Source organism: Harpia harpyja, chromosome 14 (assembly GCF_026419915.1).
Source record: "Harpia harpyja isolate bHarHar1 chromosome 14, bHarHar1 primary haplotype, whole genome shotgun sequence".
NCBI classification, from domain to species: Eukaryota; Metazoa; Chordata; class Aves; order Accipitriformes; family Accipitridae; genus Harpia; species Harpia harpyja.
In genome coordinates, this window is record NC_068953.1 from 39,211,179 (window position 1) to 39,227,241 (window position 16,063).

Sequence of the window (16,063 nt, forward strand, 5' to 3'; positions counted from 1 at the left end):
GAGCCGGGGCCGGGCTGTGTGTGCTCGGGGGCCGGGGGAGATCGCTTTCGAAGGCTGAAAAGGATCCTTTAAGGGGAGGATGGCCAGGCGCCAGTCAGCTCTTTGAGGTGGTAACTAAGTCATCAAGAAGACCTGGCATGTGCTGGCGAAGCCTCTCCCGTCCGGGTGTTGGGGAGACGAGCAGATCTATAGGATGCCTTGTAAGTAGGGCGACGTTTTAGGGTTTTGAGTGGTGTTTGCTGTTCTGTGGCTTGGAGGGAAGGCAGGCAACCGTGTATATATATCACAGAGCAGAGCAGTTTGCTAACAGGAAGGTTTCTTTTTTTGCTTAGCATTAACATTTCAAGGTACAGGAACTCTTTAGGTGTTTAGTGTTTTATGGTCTTCCAGGCTGGCTATTAATACTCTGCTTTGTGTACAGGGTGAAGGGAGCTGGAGGGGCTGAGCTTTGAATGTCCCTTTGAAGGAAACCAGCCTATGGCCACGACAGGAGCATTGCTTAGCTGCCCTGACCTGGGGGAAGAATTAAAGCCCCTTGCTAGCAGGGAGAGCGGGTGGTTCAGCTCTTGGGCAGTGCTCTGCAGGGACTGGATCTTGCATCAAAAAATCAAAGGCTGCATGTGAAACCACCTGCTGGCATAAGGGTGACCGAACATGCCATGGCTTTGCCAGATCGCTGCCTGGTTTGTTTGTGGAGGAGCCTTGTCCCAGGAAAAGGTCCTGTTTTTGAGGGGGCTCACAGCCTGTGCTCCTCTCTGCTCTGTCCTACAGACCAAGAAAACAGGAGCTGTTGGTGTTCCCTGGGATAGATAACTCTGTGGTAGCTAATGGTAGCTTGGACCAGCTTGTGTCCTATCCATGTGGTCTCTGTAAGTAGGTTCAGCGTTTACCTGTTCTTCCAAGGGTGTGAGGAGGTGCATGAAATTAAAAAATGGAAATTTTGGGATTTCCAGGCTGTGTACTCAACAGTAGTGCCTTGGCTCCTGGCAGGAGCACCTCCCTCTGTGGGGCTCTTCAAAGGCAGAAGACACAGTGGAGAGGGTAGCAGCAGATCCGGTTCTGGTTTTTCTTGTTGTGTGAATGGAGGCTGGTTTGGGTTCCCATTGCACCGCTTCCATACCCGACGTTCCCAGCGTGCTTGAGCCCTGGGGTCAAATGCATCTGCCTTCCCACAGGGAAGGGGCTCTCCTTGGCCGCTCTTGGCTGGGAGAAGAGGACAGGTGAGATGCACCACATCTTTGTGGTGTCCTGATGGTCTCCAGCCTTTGGCCGCAGGAATGAGTGCAACCAGACTTGCAGGTGCCTGTTGTTTCTGGGCAAGAAACCAATGGCTTCAGCCTCCAGGCCACCAAAGCAGCCAGATTTTCTGGGCAAGGGGGGGATTCAATTTGGTGCAGATCCCAAGCTGGTAGCACAAGGAGCCTGTGATGAGAGGTTGGCTCCTCTTTTGAAGCCACCATCATGAAGCGGAGCATGTCAAGTTGGGGGGGGGGGGCGGGATTTTGGTAAATTGGGCACTTCTGGGCACGGAAACCTGTGTTACAGTGCTGTGCTTCACTCCTTACCTACTGCTCTGCTGTTGTGCGTTGCCCAAAAACCTTTGGGAACCATCCTGCCTGGTCAACCCATTTCAAATGTGGCACTAAAGCAATGCCCGGCGAGAGGTGCCTCGGCAGCCCACGTCAACTGAGTGATTCCAGCCTCCCACCAGTGACCGAGGCTGTTAAAACCCAGACTCCTCTGGGAGCTGATGGTCTGATACGGGAGATGGGAAGAGAATTGCTTTCAGTTTCCTATTGATCCTAATGAGCTGGTGTGGGAGACTCGGATGTCCCGGCTGTGTCGGTGGCTCTTAGCTCCGGCACTCAGTGCCGCTCTCAGGTCCGCTTTACTTCTCAGTTCTAGGAAATTGAATAAAGAGAAAACCACTTAGGAGGATTTTAATCGGAACTTGGCAGAAGAACTTAAGGAAACCCAAGAAATCTTCTGACAACCGCGCTTCACGCTGAGATTGCTGATGAATGGAAAGGGCAAAGATGGGGCTGTGGCTTGGGTGGGTTGGGTTTCTTCTCGCCGGTTTAATGGGATCACATTAGCATTCCTGCCCCCCCTGAGCTGGGTGAGAGGAGGGAGAAAAATAAGCCTTCTTCAATGTACTGGAGACTTGCTGTCTAATGGAAATGAGGCAGAGTCCTCTGGGAGCGGTTAATGAAAGTCGTCCCAGACCTGCTGGAGATGGTCATTGTGGCTCAGGAGACGATTGCTTAATTTATAGTAAGACTGGTCTTGCAGATTGGGGCAGTAGTGTGATACGGTTGGATTTCTTCAAGAAGTTTACCTTGACAGGCTTGAGGAGTGGGCCCATGCAAACCTCATGAAGTTCAACAAGGTGGGGTCCTGCACCTGGGTTGAGGCAATCGCCACTATCAGTGCAGACTGGGGGGTGAATGGATTGAGAGCAGCCTTGCGGAGAAAGACCTAGGGATACTGGTGGGTGACAAGCTGGACACGAGCCGGCAATGTGTGCTTGCTGCCCAGAAAGCCAATCATATCCTGGGCTGCATCCAAAGAAGCGTATCTGGCAGGTTGAGGGAGGTGATGTTCCCCCTCTACTCCACTCTCGTGAGACCTCACCTGGAGCACTGCATCCAGCTCTGAGGTCCCCAGTGCATGAAAGACATGGACCTGGTAGAGCAGGTCCAAAGGAGGGTTGTGAAAGTGGTCAGAGGGCTGGAACACCTCTGCTGCGGAGAAAGGCTGAGAGACTTGGGGTTGTTCAGTTGGAGAGGCTTTGGGAAGACCTTACTGTGGCTTTTCAGTATATAAAGTGGGCTTATAAGAAAGATGGAGAGAGACTTTTTACCAAGATCTGTAAAGACAGGACAAGGGGCAACAGTTTTAAACTGAAAGAGGGTAGATGTAGATTGGAAATAAGGAAATGTTTTTATGATGGGAGTGGTGAGACATTGGAACAGGTTTCCCAGCGAAGTTGTGGCTGCCACATGATAGGAAGTGTTCAAGATCAGGTTGGGCGGGGCTTTGAGCAACCTAGTCTACTGAAACATGTCTCTGCCCATGGTAGGGGGTTAGACTAGATGGTCTTTGAAGGTCCCTTCCAACCCAAACCATTGTATGATTCTGTGGTGCGAAGTTGGTGGTGATAATGGTAAATGCTGTTGGGAGTAAGAAATGCTGCTGTAAGGTTCAAAGTCCTCGTGGGTAATGTCTGGGTTCAAACTGAGGTGTGCATGAGGGGTGTCCTCTTGCTTGGACAAACCTGTTGCTATGATGGGAGGTTAATCTCACGTCTCCAGACCCTTGCTTAGAGCTGATGGTGAGTTTCCCATAACATCATCTCAGCTCAAGTTTCTCATTATGGGATTTGGCTCAGTTGTCACTCCTTCTGTAAATTGTTATTTTGGAAAATTTGATTAAAAACCCATTGAGTAGTATGAGTAGCTTGACCATTTAGGGGAATGAGAGCTGCAGGAGCAGTTCTTGCATACGTGTCCTGTAGATGGGTAACCCAAACCAGCTTTTATTTTCCGATTCCAGGCGAGGTGAGCATGTAGTTTTGGTTTATGAGTGTGGGCCTGGTGCTGTTGAGCAGAAACTCCCCGAAGTTATGTTTATTTGTGAAGGGCTCTTCAAGACTGCATTGTACCATTGCTTTTTGTTTTATTGATATTCCAACATCTGGACTGTCTTCCTAAATGTGCTTTCATCCAAGAAGAGGCTAAGGGAGTGAGAACTATTCTGATAAAGCTGCCAAAAATAATCTTTGTTTGAGACTAAGTACCGCTCTTGGGACTTTTTCTTGTAAAACAGTTTGTGAGTGAGCACAATGAACAACCCTAGGAAGCCCCCAGATGTTCCTGCTGGGGGTTATAGGACTATAAATTCTCTGTGAGAGTGTTTGAGTTTGTCATGTGTTGTGTGAGATGATCTAATAGTGGTCAGTGAAGTTGCAGGAAATTGTGGTTGAGGTGACCAAATCCTTAAGAGGAGGGATCTGCATGCACGTGGTTGGGTTGATGGGAACAGTCTGGAACCTGCTGATGCACACATCCATTTTCCTCGCCCCCCACAATGAATTGCTTTTGCTCCTTCAGGATGACATCTGATCCTGTGACAAGCTGACGTAACAAGCCCGATAGCTGGCATAGCTTTAGGTGTTGAGGATGCAATGGTGATAATGTGGTATGGATGATCTTTACGGTATTGTATGAAGAGCCATCTGAAAAGTAGGTTGGTGCAGCACTGGAGTTGAGTGTTTGGCTCTCGGCACCTGGGAAGTGCAGAGCCAAGCTGAGTGCAGCAGCCTTAACTCTGCCCCCTTCGTCATGCTCCTTCTGAGAGTGTTTTTGCTAAAAATCACACGTCCGTATGCTGTGACTTTGTTTGACAACTTGTGCAGTGAAAAGGAGCTACACTTCTTCCTTGATGAGATGTGTAGGTATACGCGGCATGTGTTCTCCAAAGTTGCGTGGCCATGAAGCAAAATATGTTTTTGATGCCATCTGCTTCTTAGGGGGCAGAGTTAGATCTGCTGGAGGAAGCTTAATGTGCTCCCTTGGCTTGCATTGGATGGAACCCTGGCTTTGTGCTGTACTTTGCCTCTCCCGAAGGACCTGGGATTGGTTGTATTGTGTCAGCTCAGTTAATTCACAATTAACTGAATACAGAGAACTCTTAAGGCACTATTAAGCATGCTTGTAGCAGGACTTTCTTCTCAACCTTTTGGCTCATGGCTTGCATATCCCCTCAAGCCTTGGGATTCATGTTTTGTAGGTGGGACTTTCCTGGTGAGAGCATCAGTGGCTGTCGTGTCCCGTTGAGTAATATGCAAAGCCAGGCCTTGAGCGTGCCGCTGCTCAAGTTCATTTAGAACAACCAGCAGCTTTGGAGGAAGCAGGAGGGAAAGGTGAGTGCGACCAGGGGATGACACCACCACTGGTGAGCAGAGGATTAAAGTCATGACTGATAGCCTTGACTACATAAATGGTTTTCCTACTGACTTGGAGGAGGTCGTGTTGGTGGGACAGTGTGTTCCTTTGCCAGGGGTTTCTCTTGTCTCTAGAAACATGAACTCTGGAAAGCACCATCAGGCTTGGTGGCTCTGCCTGCTGAGTTCCTCAAAGTCCCGGGATGGCTGAACACATCCACGCTGGCCAGGAGCCACACTGGCTCCTGCCTGGGGTTATAGGGAGTGGGGCAGGATGGGGAGACTGGCTTTGGAGACTCACTGGAAGACTCCAGCTGGCTTGTAACCCAGTGGGGCTGAAAGTAGCCACTCTTCCATCTGGGCCAAGAATTTGTAGGGGCTTAATTGACCTGTCCTGGTGCCGGGCTGTAACACTGTTCCAGTGTCAGATTTATTACTATTGGCAGGCAGTCGCCCGAGCGCACGGTGCAGCTTCTGCAGCTGGTGCATTCCCAGTGGGGCAAACACTGCTTGCTTTTTCTGGACTGAAATTAAAAACTCAGCGTAGGGTTGCTCGGTAGGCTTTTTTTTTTTTTTTTTTAATATTATTTGAATGTCCAATACTGCAGGTCTTCATCTTGCTCCTTATGGAGAGGCGATGGTACTGTGTCTATTTTTGAGTGAAGTGTGATCAATTTGGTGAAGATTTTGGTCCTCTCTCTTACTCAGACCCTCTCTGCGTGGGGGGAAGGAGTCTTTTATCTGTGTGTAGTTTTCATGAGCACAGTAGCGGTATGTGGCCAGGGCTTCACGTGCCTTCCTGGGCTGTTTGCAGCCTGGTGGTATTTTGCTGGGAAGAAGCTAGCTGCTGGAGCAGAGCTGCCTGGGCTTCACCTTGCAGAGGAGCTGCTTTTTTGTGGGGGGACAGGGGGACTGCCTTGGGCTTGCAGCTTGATCTAAAGGATCATCCTTGAAACACAGCGGGATGGGGGATGCTGGCACATGGATGTGAGCGCACTACCCTGGGAAGTTGAGCTTGGCTCTGGAAGGTGATCATTTCAGAACAGTGGTGTCTTACTCTGCAGGTCTTTGTCCCGATGTCTAAGCCTGTCTTCTTGTTGCTGGCTGCTTCGGCACCTCTGCCATTCCCTCCCGTTGCCCTCGTGGGGGAAGCAAGGGAACCGGAGGAGCCAGGTTTGGTTCCACCTTCGGTCTCAGCAGTATCTGACTTGCAAAGCCCTTGGGACGGGTGGTGCTTTGAGAGCCTCCCATGCTTGAGATGACGCTCAGCATGCAGATTTTGTGTGGAGGTGTTGGATTAGGAGTCATTGGTAAAGGAGGCAGGCCAGCTATGTAAAACACTCCCTAAAGCAGGGCAGCCGGCTCTAGGTGGCCCTGTTTGAGCCGGGGCTCGGACCAGATGACCTCCAGAAGTCCCTTCCAACCTCAACCGTTTTGTGATTCTTTCACGTGCCCCAGTGGTTCCTTACTGGCAGGGTTTCCCACCAGAGCCAACTCACATGTGCAAGTGAAGGTGTCAGGACATGGGTGCACGCCGAAGCTTGCCTACATCTGAAGATGTTGCTCTCTCCTAAGCTGGGTGTCAAGAATAGCGACCAGTGCCCTGGACAAGCAAAGCTTCATTTTATGACGTTGGGTAAACCACAGCTGTGCTGACTAGCTAAATTGTCCCAAAATGAAAGTTTGTATTTTCTTGTGCCTTTGTCCTTTAAGAGACAGGGTGTCCTGGATGACTGGCTGAGATGTGAGGTCCTGCTGTACTCCCTGCTGCCCAGGGGAAGACCACAGCCATGGTCTTCCTACTTGATGGCTCCTACCTGGAGAAAGGAGTGGGATACATGGGGACGGCAGGCAGCATTGGGGTATTGTTCTGCTTTGGGATCTCTAGTATTGCCTGTTGTCCTGAACAGGCTTTTCGCCCAGCCAGGTTTCAGGAGACAGCTCTCTGGACACAGCAGATACTTGGTTATGATCTCTTGGAAGATCAGAGATCTCAGAGGAGAGGTTCCCCACACAAAGTTCACGTTCAGCCTAAGCTTGGGCATGGGAACTTTCCTGCCTACTTGCACGGTCATCAGAGCTTTGCTGCTACACCGGGAGGTGTCCTGCCTGCTCCTGGCCACTTCTTCCCAAATGCTCAAGGGTTTGTGCAACCATGTGGGGAACTGGGTCAGGGAAATGATCCAATTAAAAGCTATGCTGAGCAACATCAAAAGCAGGTTTTAGCCAGGCAGTTTCCCAATGCTGCAGAAATGCTTGTGTTGGTAAAAGGGAGCTTTGGGTCAAGGGAGGAATGGGCAGCCGTGGGTGGACTGTGGTCCATGAAGACTTGCTGAACATGGCCTGTGTGGCTAGGCAACTGCAGGGACAACAAACCTGACTCCTGCTGGGATTCTGGCTGGCACGTCTTTGTTTTCTTCCCAGAGAGCCCAATCTCGCTCCCTTGTGGATGGGTTGATGTTTCAAGGCTGCCGTCGCTTGTGGAGAGTCTCCTCACCACGCTTTTGGTAGGCTCCTTGTCTCCCAAGGGTGCAGCGCAAAGGGCTGTGGGCGCAAGAGGGGAATGCTGGAGCTGCACCGCACCCATGCCCATCATCGCTGCCTGGGGCGAGGGGGGTTGCCTTCAGTAATCCCGACTAATCCTTTAATCTGTATCAACACTGATAGGTATTAAAGCAGCAGATAAGGTTCAGACCATGGCTTGGAGCTCGGCGATATCCCCACCCTCTTCCAGCTAAATCTGTGCTGATTGTGCTTTCTCTTAAGGGGACTGTGCTTGTTTGCTGAGCAGCTGGAGTGGGTTGAGAGGGTGGATTAGCTGCTCCCAGCTGGAGCATGCCCTTGTCACTGGGCTCCAGCTTGCCAGACGAGTCCATCGATCTGTGTACATATGTTCCCGGTGACCAGCATCCCGTGCTTGCTGGAGTGAACCCCTCTAGTTGCGTGTTCCTCTGCCTATTTGGAGCAGATCTGCTGCCTCCTGCTTTTTATCTGTTATGTCCACCTGGATATAAGCCTTATTTGGCTGTAAACACTTCATGGAGCTCTTAGGCAACAAGTGTGAATCTTTCCTGGATCAGCCGGTGCTGCCGATCTGCGGTTCCTTGCTGCCTGCTGCTCTGTAGCAAGATTTCTCTCCTACACCACCTCCAGACCAGGACTCCCACCACCACATCCTTCTCCTCCAGGCCACCTGCCCTCTCTTCTTTTTGGGCGCCTTTACTCATGATGGAGGTCTGCAATGTTCTCACCTGTACAGCACTTGGGCACCTTCAGTTCCCCAAATGATCCAGTGCTGTGAAGGTGGGACTCCAGAGCTGGCTGTCCCGTATTTAGTGCGGAGCAAATGAAGGTTGTTATGCTGGGAAGAGCGGCTCCTGGTTGAGCTCGCTATGTGAAGCAAACTGTCCCTGTTGTTTTTGCCATTGTAGGCTCGTCCCCCCTTTCCCTGTCCTCTTCCAGCTTCTCCCCATGCTCATGGGATTGCTCTGAGTTTGCCACCGGTTCCCTCATCAGCAAAGCCATGGTTAATCCTTCCCTTAAATCCTTTAAGCTGTCAGCAAACCACCCCCTTCTTAAACTTCTAGCACGCAAGCTCGGCTGGGACGGAGCCTGGCTCACAACCCCAAGGTTTTATTTTAGTTCCCAGATCATCAGCTCCCGGTCCCATTTTTGGCCGGCACTGGAGGTTCCCCCAGTGTTGCTGTGCAGCAGTGGGTGGCTTGCTTGTGCGTGGCCTGCAGTGATATATCCTAGGTGTAAAAATATTTAGGTTCTTAATTGCCTAATGATAGGTTCCTGGCGTGTCATGTTGTTTGAAGTTGCAGGTGAAGATTTGTTGCTTAGATTCAACACAGCTGAGGTCTAGCCTCTCTGAGGAGCCTCCTGTCCTGCGGGGCAGTGTGTGTTGGCCTGCTCCTCGTCTACGTGGGCTGGACGTGCAGCTGGTGGGGCCAAAATGGGCTAAAAAACTAGAATAAAGATTTTTCTATAGGCACGCTTGCTTCTCTGCACCCAAAGTCTCAAACCTTTGTGTAGCTGTTTCACTCTGAGCGATGATGATGGTGCATTGACAGTTTGGCTCTTCCAGGTTTGTTTATCCCTTCAAAACACAAGGTTGTATCATTGTTTTGGGCTGTATTTTCATCGGTGATTAAGTTAGGTGCTTCAGTTGTTACATGTCTTCTTCTGTAGTACCTCTGAATATCCCCTTGTCGGAAAATCGGCATCCTGTAAGGCATTTGGCAGAACCCAAGGGAACAAAAAAAATTGGTGAGCGCTTCTCAAAGTCTCAACCTGCGTGTCTTGAGTTTCTCTCCCGTGTAATTTGGTTTCTCTCTTAAAACTCTGGATGAAGTACACTTCGGAAGTGATGGGATTTGCATTGTACTTGCTCTCCAGGGCTGTCAAGCAAGCACCGCAAACCTTTTCCCACTCTCGATCCTAGGGGGAGGGCACAGAGACTCCGTGAGGAATATCGAATGGCATCTTGCCGCAGAGTGGCTGCGTCTGGGGATTACTTGGTAGAACAGAAGGAAGGAAAAAAAGGTTAATACGGCATTGGCAGCCGGCAGCTCCAGAAGCTTGTGTCCTTCAAGCTGTGATGGTTCAGCTCAGCGACTCTTGGCTGACTCGGGTGCAGGTGGTTCTCAGCTTATCCCTCCGGTCTGGCAGAGGAAACGGGATTTGGAGGAAATACCATACTAAATTTGAATTTCTGAAAAACTGATTTCTTAAAATCGATTTTTAAAAAAAACCCACAACAATGTGCTTGTTAGCACAGGCTAATTGCAAAAGCCACGTGGCTTGAGAGTGGACCTGTGAACATCCTCTTTTTGCACAGGCTGTTTTGCTGCTTGCTCCTCACCTGGCAGTGCAGGAGAAGGGACCGCTTAGCTCCGTGTTAGGCAGCGTCACACCAGCAGTGGGATTCACGGAGCAGCCAGCTCTGCCTCCGAAGCCTGTAACGCCGCGAAAAACCCTGGGGCCGAATTTGGGGTGAGTTGAGGTGGGAGAACACCCACGGGCAGGTGTCAGGCAGCTGCAGAGCTGCTCCCATGAGTAATGCTCCTGCCTGCTGGTTGCCATCACTCTTTCCAGGAGCTCAAGGGAGGATCAGCCTCCAGGCATTACATGCTTTCACGCAGGCTGATGTGCTTGCTCACCTACCACCGGCAAGCACGGGCTTGAACAAAAGCCGGTTGCCTGCATCTGTGTGGTTTTATTTTATTTATTTATTTATTTGCAACAAGCTGGGTGATCTCGGCTTGGCTGTTGGCACTGCGTCTTACAGCATATGACAGATAATCGGCCTGGCTCCCCGCCCATGGAGGAGGCGAGGCTCCTATCGATATGTGACCTGGAAAGGCACGTCGGCTTTATAAATCACTGCCTGCTGCTGCCGGTGCTTTGCGCTTCTCTCCTGCTTCTTGGCAAATTCAATATCCGCCGTGAAGCTACTGATCGCTCCTCGCTGCTGGGCGAGTGTGCTGCTTGTGATCAGTCTGCCCGGGGCGAGGAGGCAGGGCAGGCTTCCCTTCCAGTCCCCTCTCCTCTTTTAATGTGGTTTCTCAAGGGACGAGCAGAGAAAAGTAACTCTGATAAACTGCAGGCTAGAGCCACGGCTCACTCCTCTGCCTGTGCTCCTTGCGACGGTGAGGACGTGTACTTATGGATACCGGGACTGCTGCCCAACCCCAGCCAACAGCCTACGTCTTTAAAAGCCAAGGATTGGTGGGTGAAGGATGGTTTTGCTGTAGCAAAGTTTGGATTTCAGGTAGTTGCCCGGTGCTCAGCCTTGGGGTGTATCAGGTGTCCAGCTCATAGGGGTTAAGCTGCACCGGGCCTCCACTGATCCGCCACAGTCGGTCACGAACTGTCCTGGGAGCAACCGCATGGTGGAAACATGGTCTGCGCCTCTGATCCTTTTTCTAGAAACAGTGAAATCAATGTAGTGAATGTTGTGGCATCTTCTTTGGGGGTGTCAAGTGGGCTGTTCTCATGGGTATCCTCAGAAAGAAGCCTCTGTTGCCAGCTGAGCCTTTCCTGACAGCTCCCTGCTCGAGCCGGCGGCTTTCCGGCATGGAGCACCTTGTGCCTTTCCTCCAAGCATACCTGAATTTGGAGCCCAGCTCTTTGGGTTTTTGAAGCCTCCAGCAGGTTTGCTAACAAGCAGGAGGAGGGCTTGGGGTCTGGCCAAGGGCTTGCTTTGGCTCCGTGCTTGATTGGTTACCAGCGCTGAGGTTTGGGGTGTCTCAGGCTGTCCTGTCTTTTGTAGGGAGCAGGGGAGGGATGAATCCCCTCATCTCAGCACAGGCTTGTTAATAAGCCGAAAGCCATTTTCTGTTGCTGGATGAACAGCAGCAGGAATTGCTCGGTGGGCACACGGTCAGGACCTGAGCTTTGCGAGCGCTGGCAGTCCCCAACACTCGCTAAACAGAGCAAAAAATTGCTGTGGTGCTTTATTCCAACAGCAGGAGCAGAGGCGAGCGGAGCTGCCAGCCTGCCTGCACTCAGCTGAGCATGGGGAGACCACTGCTGCCTGACTTTGCCATCCTGGAGCAGGCAGTGGCACAGGGCTGGGCTGTCAGACGTGACGAAGAGGAGGGTTAGGTGAGAAGGCTGCAAACCGGTTGGTGGACAATTCCCATGGATGCTTTCCTCATTTGTCTGCCTTCGTTTCAGGGCTGGCTTTTCCAGCTGGGAATCAGACCAGCAGCTCCTGCTTGATTTCCGCTTCCTTGAAGGTTTTTGGTCCTGCTGTATTCAGGCTTTTCCTTAAGCATCTGCTTCTCGTGACTAAACATGCAGCGAAGCCGGTCACGGATCTTGGCGCTTGGTTAGCCGCTTTTCGGCGGTGATGCTTTTCTGGCATCCCAGTGCCTCTGCGTTCCAGGCTGTGTTTGAGGAGCTGTGATATCTGGGATCAAGCCACGGAGGCTTTGAAGGACGACATCTCCCCGGGACGAGCTTAGCTCTCCTGCTTGCTGCAGTCGGTGGGATGGGCAGGGGTCGATGACGGGGACCGGGCTGTCCTTTGGGTGGGAACTGTGGTGCCTTTGCAGACCAGAGCGCCAGCATGGTGGTGGGAAGCTCCATCTCCACTCCCTGCTTGCCCTTGGCGGTGGTGTTTGCCTGACCTGGGGTTTTGCGATGGCTTGTGGCTCTTGGGAAGTGTGTGAGTCCTGAGGTGACTTCAGGAAAAGGACTTTGGGGCTTAAAGCACAAAGCAAGCCATGTTCGTGGTCTGCATACAGTGCGAGAGGAGCTGGATGCAGTGGGTGAGGCCCCCGCAGCTGCAGCTGTGGCTGTAAATAGTGCCCCTCTCCTTAGGGAAAGAGTAAATTGTTTCCCCTTGCTTGCTGCATCCCTTTCTCTCTCCCAGTGCCCTGTTTCTCCTCCTCTTCCCTGCCATTAATTGCTTAGTGGTTGCTGATGCAATTAAAACAAGATGTGTCTGCAGCCTCTGCGCTCGCCTCCCTCCTCCGAGGTCTTCCTCTGCCTGCGTGCAAGGAGGTGGAAGCTGCTGGCTTGTGAAAGCAGCTCAGGTCCGTGTTGGCTGGCTCGTGCCCGCAGTGTAGGGCCACACTGTGTTGTCCCCAGAGAGGGAGAAACTGCTGAGCCAGGGCTGGAGCAGGGATGCCTCTCCTGGCCCGAGAAGGTGGCTGTTTGACTCTCGCCACTCCCGAGGATGCGAGCAGGCTAGAGCAGAGACCATCTGCCTTCCTGCAGCTGATGTCTAACAGCAAATGTGGTTTTTTTCCTTTGCTTGGGGACCAGGGTTTGGTTTGCAGGTGCAATGGTGTATGCATCAGCTTGATCAAGTGCTGGGCAAAGCCTTTCAGGTTAAGGAAGACCTATGTGGGGGAAGCAAGAGGTGGGGAGCCCTGCCTGTTGGTTTCTTTGGGTGGTCTGCATGCTCCAGAGCATCCTCCCGCTCTCTAGCTGCGGCGCACGTGCTCTCACAGCCTTGGTACAGTCATGAAATGCTGGACCTGAAACCCCAAGCTGGGCCAGGCCCCCGGGAGGACTAAAGGCACCGGTTGTCCCAGCATGGCTGGATCCAGACTGGAAAGCACGTAGCATTGGATGGGCCAAGGCAGGGCTCATGGAGGAGGGTGGGCGAGCGGTTGGGCAGGGTGGGTTTTAGTAGAAGGGTGGGATGCAGCTGCTTGTGCCGTGATGGCTGGGGCAAACGCTCCCAAGGTGGCATAAGTAGGGGCTCCTGTGCATTTTGTTTCCAGCTCTGGACCGGCTTTCTGTAGCCTTCGGTTAATGCCTGCATGAGATTTGCGTGGGTCATTGCCTTGCTGGCGGAGCCAGGGCTGGCTGTGCTCTTCCTCGTGCCTCTGCTCCAGGCTGTCCCATAGCTGCCAGGCTGAGGTTATGATGACTGATGGGTAGGACATCTTGCGGGTCTGGGGATCATTTGTACAGCAGCTAAAGAGTTATGGTCTCTTGGCTTTCAAGGGAAGAAGAGTGACAGGCACGGACCATGGGAGATGCTCAGCTAAAGGAACAGGACCCTGGCTCAGTAATCTCTGAGGACAGCAGCTGCAGAGTCTGCTGGCATGGAGGCCAGAGAGGGCACAGAAGACATTTGCTCTGCTCTGGGTGGGAAGGGAGGTTGCTAATATAATGGAGGAAGGCTTTTCTCCTCTACTAGTCCGCATCCCACATCTCTATCTGCTTGCATAGCTCTGTCCAAGGCAGTGTCCCCTGGCATGACTCCAGCTGGGCACCCTCCTCTCTGTTTCTGAAACCTTGTATGTCTTCTGGTCTCTTCACTTGCTCCTTCTGGAAGTCAGTGCTGCTCTTCCAGCGCTGCCCGTTGGCTTTGGTGTGTCACTTTGGCTTTTCACACCCTTATTTGTGTTCCTCTGGTTACCTTATTCAGGGATGTTCTTCAGATCCCCTTCTCCATCGTGTCTGTGGTGGTGTTCCTCCATGTGAAGGGAGTAATTTCTTGGCTTTTTACCAAGTTTTAACTCTTTAATCCTGTTGAATCCCTCCCAGCCCCTGGTCCCTCCCTAGGCCCCATGCAGGTTTGCTAAGGCTTTCATCCCTGCAGCCGTCAACTTTCTTGTCTGAGGCAGTGCCCTTCAAAGGCCAGCATTTTGTCTTTAGTCTCCATGGCCAAGAAGCATCTCTGAGATCTGACATATCAGCCGTGCCCCTCTGCTTTCCTTGCAGCCTCTGCTGCCAGGCACGTTTGATCCCTTGAGCAGAGGCTCTCCTGGCTTCAGGTCTGGGGCAGTGTGGCTTCTCTGAACTGCTGTACTTTGCTTCCTAACTCTTTTTTTGACCCTGGATCTCTGCTTTCTTGGTGGGAGTGGGTTGGGTTGGCCAGGGACTGTGTCCTTGAGTTGTGCCACTGGGCAGCATTGTGTTGGATGCCCTTGGGGAGCTCCTTGGTTGACCCCGTATGAGCTACATGATGTGGTTTAGGGGATGTGGCCACGGTGTCTGCTGTAGAGAAGGGCTTGGTGATGTTCAGGCAGGCACCAGGGTGTCACCTTCTGCCTCTGCTTGACAAAAGCCACCATCAGGTGCAGATGTTGGCAGAGACCCAAAGCGACGGGTAGCGGGAGCAAGGGCTTTTGCTGTCCACACCACTCTGGGCACAGGGGTTGCCACAAACAGCTGTCCATCTATCCGCCTCTTGCCTTTGTGTGCACCTTCCTGCACGCTCCCAGGGAGCCCTACAGTTGTGCAAAGCCCTGCTGCTCCCTGCCCAGTGCCTTGCTTCATAGCCCGGACCTGGGGCAGCCCTGCCATCTGCAGACAAGCACCCATTAGCATGCCCTGACATCCTGGAGCTGCCAGTTGGCATGTTGGGGAGCTTTTCCCTCAGTCCAAACAATGTCTTATATGATTATTGTCAACAAAAAGCTGTTATTCCTTTCTATCAGGTACAAGGCAAGAGTAGATGAGTGTGTACAGACATGCCACCTCTGTTTTCAAGAGAGATGGTGTGATTAAAGGTCAGATGGGTTTATTACAGGCAGAAATGCATTTCTGTTTCTTCAGGCTGAAGTAGAGGTATCTAAAGCTGTTGGCCAACCATTGCAGTAGTCCTGTAGCTTACAGTGTAGGCTCTGGAAGACTATCCCATTGATAATGGGGAATCTTCTCTTACAGGGTGCCATTGGGTCACAACACTGATCCAGACAGGCATGTGACTGGTGTTCTTGGGAGGGACTCTGGTATCCTGCCTTGTCCCAGTTGCCTTGGTTTTGTATTTTGGGGTTTTTTTCCTCCCCAAGAACCTGGACTTGAAAAAAGAAAATCCCTAATTAGGAATCAAAGGCCAAGAAACACTGTGGGACTGGCTTCCCAAGGAGCCTGGAAATGTGGTGCTGTAGGGTAGTGGGTTACCTATAGGACAAGGCCATCCTTTTTACGGAAGCGACCAGAAGGATGACTTGAACAGCACGTGATGCCCACCCGTGGCCTCCCGGCCGGTTCTGAACCCTTGGTGGAGTCCAGCTCTGAACCCTCAGCATTTCTTGGGCAAGACAAATTTTTAATTGTCCCTTGAAGCCAACCATTGGGTGTGGAAAGCCCTGGGGAGCAGATAAGGACCTTCCTGATCCCTTCCCACCTCTCATCAAGGCAGGAGGGGAGGATGGAGGAGGTAGAAACATACAGCCAGCAGGTAATGAACCCCAGCGCTTGCTCCTTGTTGACTTTTTTTGCCTCGGAATTGCTCTCTGTGGCTGGGAGCCTTTGCATGCAGGCACTGGGGTGCTCAGCAGCTGCTGTGGGCTTCCCTTGCTGGGCCCACGGCTGCTTTCCCGGGGCAACTGGGGTGCTCGGGGTACAACGTTGGCACTCCCCGTTCCTGCCAAGGGCTTCCTCTATTTATGCCCCCCCTTGCTGGACATAAAAAACCTCGAGGCTCTGGCTTGTGACTCTATTGTGTCTCTCCAAACAGGACTTGTGTTCTCCTCCATGGGCTGCCTGGTTTGGCTGAGAGCACCACGATCCCTCTCGGCCCCAGGGGAACGGTTGATTTTTAATGACAGGTGTCCAAGCTTGGGGCTGCAGTGGCCAGCAAAGCCTGATACGTGGCAGGATGCCTCGAGCATGGTGTCCTTGGTGCTAAGATGCCCGTAT

At 52.0% G+C, this 16,063-nt stretch overlaps 1 protein-coding gene and 1 long non-coding RNA gene across 4 annotated transcripts in view; one reads left to right on the plus strand and one right to left on the minus strand.

The window, feature by feature from the left end:
* The window catches only part of LOC128151295 (uncharacterized), a 92,556-nt gene that overhangs the window by 71,453 nt on the left and 5,040 nt on the right, over positions 1-16,063 (minus strand). The window lies entirely within an intron of this gene.
* ZNF609 (zinc finger protein 609) overlaps positions 1-16,063 on the plus strand; it is a 74,515-nt gene that overhangs the window by 26,015 nt on the left and 32,437 nt on the right. The window lies entirely within an intron of this gene.